Source organism: Amyelois transitella, chromosome 27 (assembly GCF_032362555.1).
Source record: "Amyelois transitella isolate CPQ chromosome 27, ilAmyTran1.1, whole genome shotgun sequence".
Lineage (NCBI taxonomy): Eukaryota > Metazoa > Arthropoda > Insecta > Lepidoptera > Pyralidae > Amyelois > Amyelois transitella.
Window position 1 is genome coordinate 2,680,470 of NC_083530.1, and position 12,014 is coordinate 2,692,483.

Sequence of the window (12,014 nt, forward strand, 5' to 3'; positions counted from 1 at the left end):
GGCTAGCAACCTGTCACTATTTGAATCTCAATTCTATCATTAAGCCAAATAGCTGAACGTGGCCATTCAGTCTTTTCAAGACTGTTGGCTCTGTCTACCCCGCAAGGGATATAGACGTGATCATATGTATGTATGTATGTATGAGAAATGGGTCTTCTTAGTAAAACATGGCCTTCGAGTGTTTTGTCTTTTAGCTCTTTCTACCTCATATGTGCGTTTGATCTACATACATATAGTACCCGAAACCGACGAGCTTGCATGAAGAGAGTTATGAGTGTGGTTGAAGCGAAAGAAGTAGATATACAGGGATCGTGGCAAGTGAAAAGATGTGGTCTCTGCCTACCCCTCCGGGAAAGAGGCGTGATTTATATATGCACGTGTGTGTTTTGACCTACTTGGACAGTTATGATTCAAATAGGATAGTGTCAATCATAATCCGTAAAAGTACCTAGCGTTTGTGCTTAGGCTAGAACACGTGTAGCCTAGATAAGCATAAATTAACTAGGTACAGCCCAGGATTAAGAATGTAAGTTATTATTTAAGTGCGTTTGAACTTAATCTTCTTTACGGAGAGTAAGATGAGATATAAGGTTTACTACTTATACATTTTACTTATAGAAGGCGAAATAATGGCCGAATTTTGAGCAAAATTAGTTATTGATGTCTGAAATGAAGTACATTAACCAAATGCTTAGTCAGATTTTGTGATGAGTATTTTATTTTCCTTTAATTATGGGTTATTCTTAGATTAATTGAATGAAACAACTTAATTTTTTAAATTGTGTAACTAAATATTGCGAAATCAATATTTACTTACAAAAAAAGAATTGTGGGCGGGAAGTATTGATGTTGCGATACAGTCTGTTTTTGCGGCAATTCTATTGTTGTCGTTGCCTCGCGTTATTCGCACATAATCTGTGGGCGGATGTTATGATAAATCCATAGGTTTTTCATATCGTCTTATTTGTTCGATATAAAGCTTAACAATCTTGATTCTTTTTTTTGATGAAAAATTAATTTAAAAATGAAACGATCTATATTATAGTTTTATTTAGACTTATTAAGAAGATTGTTTGCCTTTTTTTCAGTACATAAAGAAATGGCTCTATAGACTGAGTTTGACTTTTTCAAGTTTTAAGTTTACATCAGAATAAGACGTCTACAATTTTACCACGAGCGAAGCCAAAGAAACTTTTGATAATTCTCACCGGATTAAAGTCAGGGGCAAAAGCTTGTTTAAAATCTTGCAACGGGACACTGCGTCGGCGCACCAGTCCGCCCACAAGTGCAGCAAACAAATGCGTAATTAACACGGCGATAGAATGATAACTGTTATTCGTAACTTTCCGGCTGAGTTGAATATAAGAACTACTCTAAATTTATACTCGGGCGTCATAACAAAGGAATAAAAACTGCTCAAGTACGAGATGGACTCCAAATAAAAGAATAGAGTTTCAAATAAACAAAACGTGATGTGTGGCAAATCGACTTTGAATTAAGTTTTACCTGGGTAAGCTGAAAAATCAGAATCATGACTTATGTTTTTTTTCAAAAGTTCTTTTTAGGGTTCGGAATAGAATGAGAGAGGTTAAGATTTAAGTCTTGTCAACGTTCGTGAAAAGTCCTTGAGAAACTTTGGCGGTTACATTATTGTCCCAAAATGAAGAATAACCTAAGAAATATCTAAAACTAACACATTTTTCTGTTTTTTTTTTCAATTAAAGAACTTTTGTCTTTGAGATATGTTAGTCCCACTGAATTCAATACATACCACTTCTGGTCGAGACGAGTAATGATAATATTATTATCTCTTCGACACTGCTTGCCCAACTGTCAAAAGCTGATCGTCGACGAAATGACACGAGCATTAGACGATTTTCATAATCTATTATTGTAAACTTTCTCAAAATGACGCAACAATCCATATTTGAAAAATTTCGTTTCGTAATGTTGGTATAATGTTACTTCACTCTTTAAAAAAACAGTCACACGTTTATGGCCATCGGAATTTGGAGATGTCGAAAAAGTTAATAAATAGGTATATAGATTATAAGTTGAGTGTGATTGTTTCTGAAAGTGAACTTTTTACATCTTTTCACTTAGTTTTAGGTGCATGGAAATGTCCTGCCGCGGCTACTAATACAGACGTAGCATGTCTGTCTACCTCGCTAGGGTCACCATATGTTGTGTTGTGGCCTATACCCCTAAGGAAGCCCCGCCGGAAGTATTTTCTTCTTCATCTTCGCTCAAGGAAATCAGACGTGAAAAGGCCCCTTTAAAATAAAAGAAAATGAGTGTACTTATTTAATACGATTTCCTCCAACTTGTTCAGTTTCCCGCCACCTCACTAGGCACACACCCTTTCTATTCATGGTTTTCTTAATGCTGTCAATGCACTTCTAATTACATCTTATAAGCGGTATAATAATTCATCACACATTCTCACTTTTGGCTGATTTCATTACGAGTAACTTTCGTTTCACAGCGCGCGCCATGTTGCAACGCGTTAATAAATTGACAGTTTTTTTTCTTCCATGGCTATCTATGATATATCGTTACATACAGCCAATCCATATTGGTGAGCTTTCATACGGCGACATACGACTTCACTTTCACTCAAGTTCAATGACAAAGTGACGCAACTGGTTAAATAAGGTTAATACGATGAATGTTTCTATAATATTAAAAAAAAACTCTCGTCATTATTGCAGTCTTCCTGAGCATTTCGTTTTCACTAATATGTTATTAACTGGATTTTCAGGTCTTATTAAACACTCATTTCATTGCATACTCTCATCTGCTTTTCAGTGTTTCTGTTGAAGTTTGAAGACCATGTAGAATTTATCCCAACTCTCTGATAAGACTAACGGAATAGCGTTAAATCTGCTCACGCATTAATCTTGTAAACTTTTTTATCAAGATTAAATATTTAGGCAAAAGCAAAACCGGTTTGCGAATTCAGATCATTGAAATTAGCGGACGCGTTACTAATGACGCGAAATTAAATGTCACTCCAATGTTGGCAGTCTTGCGTGTTAAGGGGGAGCTTCGAGATTTAAATGTTCGTGACAGTCATATTAATTGAAGGAGTCTGAATTCTCAGAGAGTAATTTGAAAACGGATTTTGAGTGAAGGGTTGAAATGTGCACCAATCTTAGAATCTTTGCACGTAACTTACAAACATAATTAATCGTAAATTATATAGTGCAGCACAGATCTTTTTTATAAATCCACTCCAAGTAATCCACTCAGTCAAACGCACTTCGAGACTAATGTTTCTGTCTATTCTAAAAGGGAAGGTGTGAAGCGTGTGTGGTTATATTATTTAGTAAATTAAACTGATCACTTGTTTTTCCTTGGTAGTACTATTTTATCGTTTAATATTTATTTCACTATTTAACTTTTTGAAAAGCTAATTAAATAGTTTTTTTAACAGTTATTAAGGACAAACATTTCCTTAACTATAATTAAATTTTGAAGGCAAAACTAATACATTTATCGAAATTGCACCTATTTCAACATCATTGTGTCAAGAACCAGTTATAAGAACGCAATTTTAAATTGCATTCCATAAAAACGTGTAAATTCATTAGAATTTCTTGATAAGATTACATTATTTGCTGAAGCTGAAGGCTGTAATGAGGTTATCTGAAACATAAAAGGACATTTTGTACTTAGAATGATTACGCTTAAAAAACATAATAATAAATGGTGCTTTACAAGCTGTTCGGAAGGATTTTAGGTTTTCTTAGATTACCTAAATATTTATTTTAATAAAAAAAAACTAATATTTTTTGTTTAAATATAAACAAGATTACGCCCGAGAATTGGCCCTCGTTAAAACAAAAATTGTCGAGAATTTCCGTTTCTGCCAATTTAAACGTCAAAATTTTATTCTCCCGATAATACCTAATACATCTGTCAAAAATGTGTTCTCTTGTACTGTCGTTAGAAAAGGAGATTGATATAAAATTTGCTTTAAAAAAATGTTGAATAAATTACAGTCTCAAGAAACATTTCTTCCTCTTAATAGTTTAGGATTAGTCCAGTTTTTAACGAGGCGAGATTAAAATTATCATTTTAAGCGACTTGTCACACTTGGCCCCGTTTCGTTACTTTCGCACTCTTTACATGATATGAAACAACAAAAAAAAAAAAACCCGATTTTTTATTTATTTAGTGAACTAAAATAAATTGATAACTAATAAATTAATGATAAATAAATTGTGAATATGAACTGAGATACAAGCCCTGCTTAGTTCAGACTCCAGTCTCTCACAAACTTACTTTGTATAGTTATAGTTAACTTTTTGTGTACCTATTTTGATTTCAGTCTGTGTAGAGAAAAATAAAGAAATTTGAATTGAATTTTGAATTTGAATGAATAATTTTTTTTTGTACAAAATAAAGTTAAGTTGAAACGTTCATGTATTCTTATCATGGATAAACAATTTGCATTTGTTTTATGTATATGGTAAGTAAATAAACGTTGGCGTAGGCATAACATTTTAATATTGTTGTTAAGATCATTGTGGCCGTATTAAGTGCCTGATTAAATATATTTTGCATAATATTATTGTTATTGTCGCTTTGTCTATGCGATGAGCTAATGACTTATTGAAGAATACGGGATCATGGTATTTCTTATTTTTACAAGATTTAGATAAATTAAATTAGATAAGGAAATACTTTAACAAAAAAAAGACAAAAAATACGTTTAAATATAGAGATTTTCACAATTATTCAGTACGATATAGTCAATTCCAATAGGAATATTGATTCTTCTCATATTTTTGGTTCATTTCTTTTTTTAGTAATTGGGGCGTGGTCGTCATTAATAAACTAGAATTATTTATAGGCTCCATCTACGTGAAAATTAACAGATATAATCTCAAAAAGTCAACCCAATCGAATAATGCTGGCAGGCGATAATCATTTTTCAAAATAAAAATATTGACACATAAATTGCTAGGTCTCTTTTTTTTATGAACATTGGCGCTAAATTGCTACTAGGCCTTATGAAAAAAGATTTTTTTTTTAAATAAACCTGTTGGCGCAAAATTGCTAGGTATCCAGAAAGAAGTTTTTCATAAAGGCGACCGGAATGGCAAGTTAGTCATGCATTCTTGGGTAATTTGCATGCACCGGCGTTGTATGCAAATGCCACATAGTTGCGAATCGTGATCTGTATAAAGAGTAGGTTCCCTAGGGACAGCGGAGGAAGTGATTTCACTTTTGATTGAAAGGAAAGTTAAAAGGGAATACGCGGTTTAGTCATTGTTCTATCGACACGAAAATGGGATTCTCAATTCGGCCATAATTAATTTTTTTAAGTTGTTTGTTACGCGGTAGCAATCTGCTAATTGAATTTTGATAATTCTTTTTAATTGATTGAAAGAAACTCTACAAAAACTAAACTTAAATAATTGTAAACTAAAAAAATCTTTGAAATCAAGAAAGGTAGAAATTTTGTTATTTAGGTATTTGATTCTGGTAGTTAAAATGATTTTAAAAACAGTTTCGTAGGTAGATACTAATATTTTTTTTATAAACTTGTTTCAGTATATATTTCAATTCAGTCATTTTTAGCAAGCAAGTGACATACATTACCATAATAACATATAATCAAGGCTACATCCCAGCGGGTTGACAGAGCCAACAGTCACCAAAATACCGAAAGGCCAGGATCAGCTGCTCGGCTTAATGATAGAAAGAGTGACATGTTGCTAGCCCGTCGCCTAAAAGAGAAATCCCAGGAATAGAAATGTATATAAAGCCTATCCCTAAGTCGCCTTTTACGACATCCATGGGATAGAGATGGAGTGGTCCTATTCTTTTTCTATTGGTGCCGGGAACCACACGGCACATACATATATTACCAGGTATACTATAAATTAATTTCTTTATTTCATACCACAATGAATACAGATAAATAATAGTATTGTAAAGTAATGGATTATTTATGGGCTTAGTTGATATCATATATGGTCAAAACCACTCCCGTATAACTTTATAGGTATACAAAGACACATAAATAGTTATTGCAAGCCGAAGACAGATGAACGAAGAAATAATTTTATTTAATTGTTATTTATTTCTCTAAATTAATTTCCCAGTCAGTTAGGCGAGAGGCTATCATGAAGATAATTATTAATGTGGATGAAGCAAAAGAAGTATGCACGAATCGTGGCGTAATATAAGATGTAACATTTAATTGCATTACGAACATAAAAAAAAATTGAAAAAAAAAAAAAATTGAAAATTCTGCGCTATTTTGTAGTAGGTAAGTATCGCCCAAGCCCATGGTTCCTCAGACCTTTAAGTTTTATGATATATTTTTTTAAATTTTCATCCAATGTAGTTTTTTCTTTAATATACTTACAGTTTTTTTAATGACTGGCAGTTTTACTCTACTTTACGGTTGGTAACACTGCACATAATGTACTCATTGCTTTATAAAATAAGTGCAATTTAAACAAAGAATCAGGAAGCTAAGCGTACGACATTGCAACGACGACCAATGTACATATATACCTATATCGGTACGGTAGCGTTCAGCATTCTCAGACAAATGCAAATTAATCTTTATTTGGAATGGTTTACCGACTTCAATAAAGAGAATTTCTCAATGCTTGCTTTTTTAAAGAGACAATGAAGAAAGAGACATTTTTAAAAACAATTTGGGCAATGTGGTAACTTATGGTAAGATGTAGTTTTTGCCTACCCCCTACTGAAGAGATATGATTGAATGTATATATGTATTCTAGAAAGAGATCGGTAGAGTAACTAGTAGTAGGTTTGTTTGACAATAGGCATTTTTTGGTTTAAATTTAGAGGAATATAAAATGTGGTTTGACAAAAAGCTTTAAAAAATACTTATTTGAAAATTAATATTGATTTCTTTTGTTCACAGGTAATAAACGAAGATTTAAATTTACAAGCAACTGCATCGTGGATTTTTAACTAGGTTTGTTGGAAATCAAAATATCCCTGAAAAACAAAAAGCGTTTACTGTTTTTTTGTTAGGAGCTCTTCTTTGAGTTTAGTTATTACTATGATTTCCAATTAATTTGTGGAAACTTTATTTTGTTTGTAAGACTAGATATTATTATCTAATTCAGTGGCAGTAACAAAAACCATTATTGTATTACAAATTTGTTTCCCCGTGTCGCTTCCTCTTCGTAACTTAAGCTGAAATGTACAAAAAGATTTAACACGTCTGCAGACGCCATAATTCTTTGTAATTGCCTAAAATACACGTCTCGACATGGCTGGTTACAAAATAATGATAATACAGAAGTACGAATCCAGGTCGAGAGCGTCGGGAGTCAAAAGACAAGGTGCCCAATTTAAAAATTCTTTATGCTAATGAAGTTACAGCCTATTTCCTGCGCCTTTGTCCTGAAAACGAACAATAGCATACTTTTATTATTAATTCGAAAGTTATAACATTAACTTTTTGTGACAATAGTTTACGCTGTCGAGTTCTGATTCTGCACTTATCATATTTTACGCCACGACCAACGGGGCTGTGTAAATTTGGAGTGTCAACCCTTGCTTGGGATTTTATATCTAAATACCTATATATCGCATCACAGAGAATTCCGTTATTAAAATTTATGTAAAAGTTTTTTTTTAAATTTCACAACGGAAAGGATTACCAACTTTCTATCTATGAATTCGACTTCAACAATAAACCATTTACTTGAAAGTCAACTATATCTTGTAACTAGCGCCTCTGTCTTCACCGTAAGGGATAAAGACGTGATTATGTTTGGCGCCATCATGCCCCGAACGGAACAAATTGGTGACGCCATCTTGATATGATCGTTTCAATTTCAAATTGCTTCAAGTAGGTAATCGTGTTCAATTACTTTATCGATTCATCTTGTTTCACTCGATATCCGATGTCGTTATACAGTTAGTGTTGGTATGATATTGGGTCTCCGTTGTAAAATAAAAACAGTATAGACATGGTTCTGTCTAGGCTTTTACTCGAAGTGGGTAATTTTATTTTGGAGACTAAACTACGACCACTTCGTATAGTCGAAGAGGGTTTGTTTACCCAAGAATAATTTGGTGCTAAATGTCAAAACAAAAAGTAAGTTCGTCGGTCGAATTAAAAGCGTTAATAAGAGAGTATGAAAACGGAAGACTAACGCCAGTAGGAAAAAGTGTTTAGACAAAAATCCAATAAAAGTTTTCTATTAATTCTGTGTTTCCATTCTGTTAAATTTGAAGTACATTGTATTATTATACTATACAGTGTATAATATTTCGGTATATTTATCTATCGGGAACGCAAACAGAAATATCTTGATCCGGGACGTCCTGGAGTAAGGTCAGGCCAAGAGTAGCTTTAACCGACGAGCTCGCATGAAGATTATGAATGTGGGTAAAGCCAAAGAAGTATGCAGAGATCATGGCAAGTGGAAATATTCATTGCCTCCCCCTCCGAGAAAGGCGTAGGTTAAAGTATGTGTGTATATTTTTTCTGTGTCGCCTTTATTTTGTGTTTCAGTACAGGAACACGTGTGCGACTCGAGCGCAGGATATTATGACTTCGCCTTTTATTTTATGAACTCCTTGTGCGTAGAGTAGTGTTGTGTTATAGTTATTTTTATCGACAAACACACACGTATCTTGTCCGCAGAAAGAAATGGGAAATTACTGCACTATATTCCCAACGAAAGAAGTTATGAAGAATTAATGTTGCATGAAATACTGAATTTGTCACTCCACCACTTACACCTGTTATTACTAAACTTAAGATTCTCTTTTCAGGCAATGACTTGTCACTATCTGAATCTCAATTGCATTATTGAACCCCCGTGCTGAAGGTTGCCTTCTCGTTAATTTAAAACTTAAACAAGATAGCTCACTAGTTGATAAGTTTATATCTTTATTTAGCAGTAAGATAAACTATATCACGTTCAAATTGGCACGTAAAGTCTTTTTTACTTCCCATTTTTTATCGAAATCTTTATCGATACCATGATTTATCGACTTGGCCCACTGCCCTAGCGTGCGATATGACAAGAGGCCGATGACCTCGGTGCAGTGTTTGAGTTTGAATGCACTCGTGTTTAACCGGCGATAAAAAATCCTTTTTTTCTGTAACAAGAGTTCTTTGAAGTAGTATGATTAAATATTTATTGGTGTTAAAAGTATACGAAATCTAATACCTACCTACATATAAAATATTTTTGTATTATCTAGCAAGGGGTAGATTACTCGTAGATATTATCTAAATAGAATTTTTATATTTAGTAGATAGATACATTAAAAAAAATCGCCTAGATCTTCCCTCTTCGAACTTCGCAAAAAAAGAAAGCCTATATTATTCCTTATAATTTTCTTAATTTATGTGCCTTCCATTAAATCGGATCCTTTCATTAAAAGAAAAACAAACTCTATGCACTCATTTCGTTAATATTAAGTTTGTATTAGGAAATGAGAAGTAGAAAGATAAAAGTCTGAGAGCGGACCTCAGGCTCCTCCGAAGCACGTGGCGGATGATAGGTACAACTGGAAACACGCAATGATGAGATTGAGAGAGAGTAAGCATTAGAGAGTAATTTTCATTAATAATAATATATTAAAATGGCGCTCAATTTTGAAAATCGTTACTGCTATCCAAAAATTTGTGCAAGATTACTCGTTAACAAATTGATTGCAAACACATATTGGACTAAGTATTGTTTTATACTATTATGTTGACACACATTTCACTTGTTTGAATTCATTAAATAAATCGTAGCTAGTTTAGTTAGATTAGTTCGAGATCTCACACCAATTCTTGCTGTTGAAAAAATAAATGATAATATTTTTTATCTAGATTGAAAATTATACTGAAAAAAATTTTTTATTAATTAAATGAATATGTAAGCATAGAAATTATCATAAGTACAACATTTACATAGGTGTTTTTTCAATTATAATTTTAAAAAACACTATTTTAATGTTGTTAATGCCCATAGCCCATTATGCAAACATTATATTTTTAATACTAATTAGGTATCTTGGTTTAAATTATATTCTTGTTTGTACTGTATTCTTCGATCGAGATTTACTTATATGATCGAAGACAATATTCACTCAATATTGATCTTAATAATTGAAGTTATATTAGTGTTAGGAAAAGGAAAATAATAAATAATTATATATAAAGCGAAAACCATCCTTTTAAATGTAATAATACTATTAAATGTTAAACTTTTCGAAGGATGTATTACTTTTCCACGCAAAACCTACTCGATACATTTTAATATACTCTTAATTTGGTACGCAGGGAGAATATAACCTTGAATAACATAAAGTACATATCACATATTGCCGCGTGAAAAAAGAATAGGATCACTCCCCCTCCATCTTTTTCCCATCGGTGCCGTAAAAGGCGACTACGGGATAGTCTTTTAAACTTGGAATTCTTCTTTTAAGCGATGGGCTAGCAATCTGTCACTATTTGGATTTCAATTCTTTCATTAAGCCAAACAGCCGAACGTTGGCCACGTTCGGATCACGTCAAGTCTTTACAAGATTGTTGGCTCTGTCTACCCCGTGAGGGATATACACGTGACTATGCATGTATGTACATATAACATTTTTTTCTGAAATTCTCGCGGGTGAGGTCCCGGGGAGAAGCTTGTATTTTTAAAAGTTTTAAAGCGCTACAGGATAACTTAAATTAATTGAAATTATAAATTAAGTTCCTATCTCTCTGCCTATGTACATTCAAATTGAGGTCAATGCTTAACTCGATGACGTAGTTAAGATGGTAATGGTCATAGACTAAGATAATTTATGGTTAATTTTTGATACGAGAATTTGAGTTAGTGTTGAATTTTGATTTAATACATGATGATACTAAATTATATTTTTATCATCATGTATTACTAAAATTTGAATAACTATAAATAAATAACTAAAAATATATTATAATTACTTAAATTTGAATTACTAAAAATTGAATACTATTTAAGTACTTTTTAAAAATGTTCTAATCGTTATTAAATTATGTTTGGATTATGTTTAAGTACAAACTACTAAATAAACGAAATAGACTTTTGCAACTTTTGCACTTTCCCAGCAACACCTAAAGGACACAACTATATGTGAAAAGTTGCATAGAATTTTAAAATTTTTGTTTATTGTTATGGAATAAGTCATTAGAATTTACAAATTTCTTAAACTTTCCTAGGGTTTTGCTCCTGATGAAATTTCCAAAAATAAACTAGTTCTCTGTGTCAAATTTCATCAAAATCGATCCAGTGCTTTTTGATTGTGTTCAATATAAAAATAAATGCAGCTGTTTCTCTTTAAAATATTAGTATGAATAGATAAATATACTTATACGGGATTGGAATTCAGAATGAATAATATATCGCCAATCTATTAGAATATCGATAGCGAGTCAGGATTGACGTTAACAAATAGTACCAATGAATTCGTATAATAACTGTTTCTGATGAATCTACAAGAAACAGCTAAATTGATTGCTTTATTGAGTTCAACTCGATTTAAATCGACTCCAATCATATATCGATTGAAGTGGCACATCACTAATCGCATTTAGTTAATCTGCTCGTGAGGTCTCCCCATTTATCTTGGAGACGACCTTACAGACCCATCACTAAAATTGATTTGGAATTAATATAAGATGTGTTGGAAGGTCGTTTCGAAATCGAAAAATTTGTTCTACGACTAATTGATTTTTTATTTATATTTTTTGCTCCAATGATTGGTGCGAAAGAAGATAAATGATAAATAAATTATTCAACTAAATTTAAACAATTAAAACTTTTAACCATCATAAATTTGATGTTTAGCAAAGTCCACCAGACTTTGCTTAACATCAAATTTATCTGAGTGATAGAGGTATTTCACAGAAGATATACTTGACAGAAGAAAATTTTGTTTTATTTTTTCATCAGAATAGGTAGGTATGTTCGTTGAATATTGTTAGCAGGAATTCCCAAAAGGTTAAAAAAGGTTTGATATTTAATATCGCTTAG

General features: G+C 32.4%; 1 protein-coding gene across 1 annotated transcript in view; it reads left to right on the plus strand.

The window, feature by feature from the left end:
• The window catches only part of LOC106140763 (putative uncharacterized protein DDB_G0282133), a 71,093-nt gene that overhangs the window by 13,725 nt on the left and 45,354 nt on the right, over positions 1-12,014 (plus strand). The window lies entirely within an intron of this gene.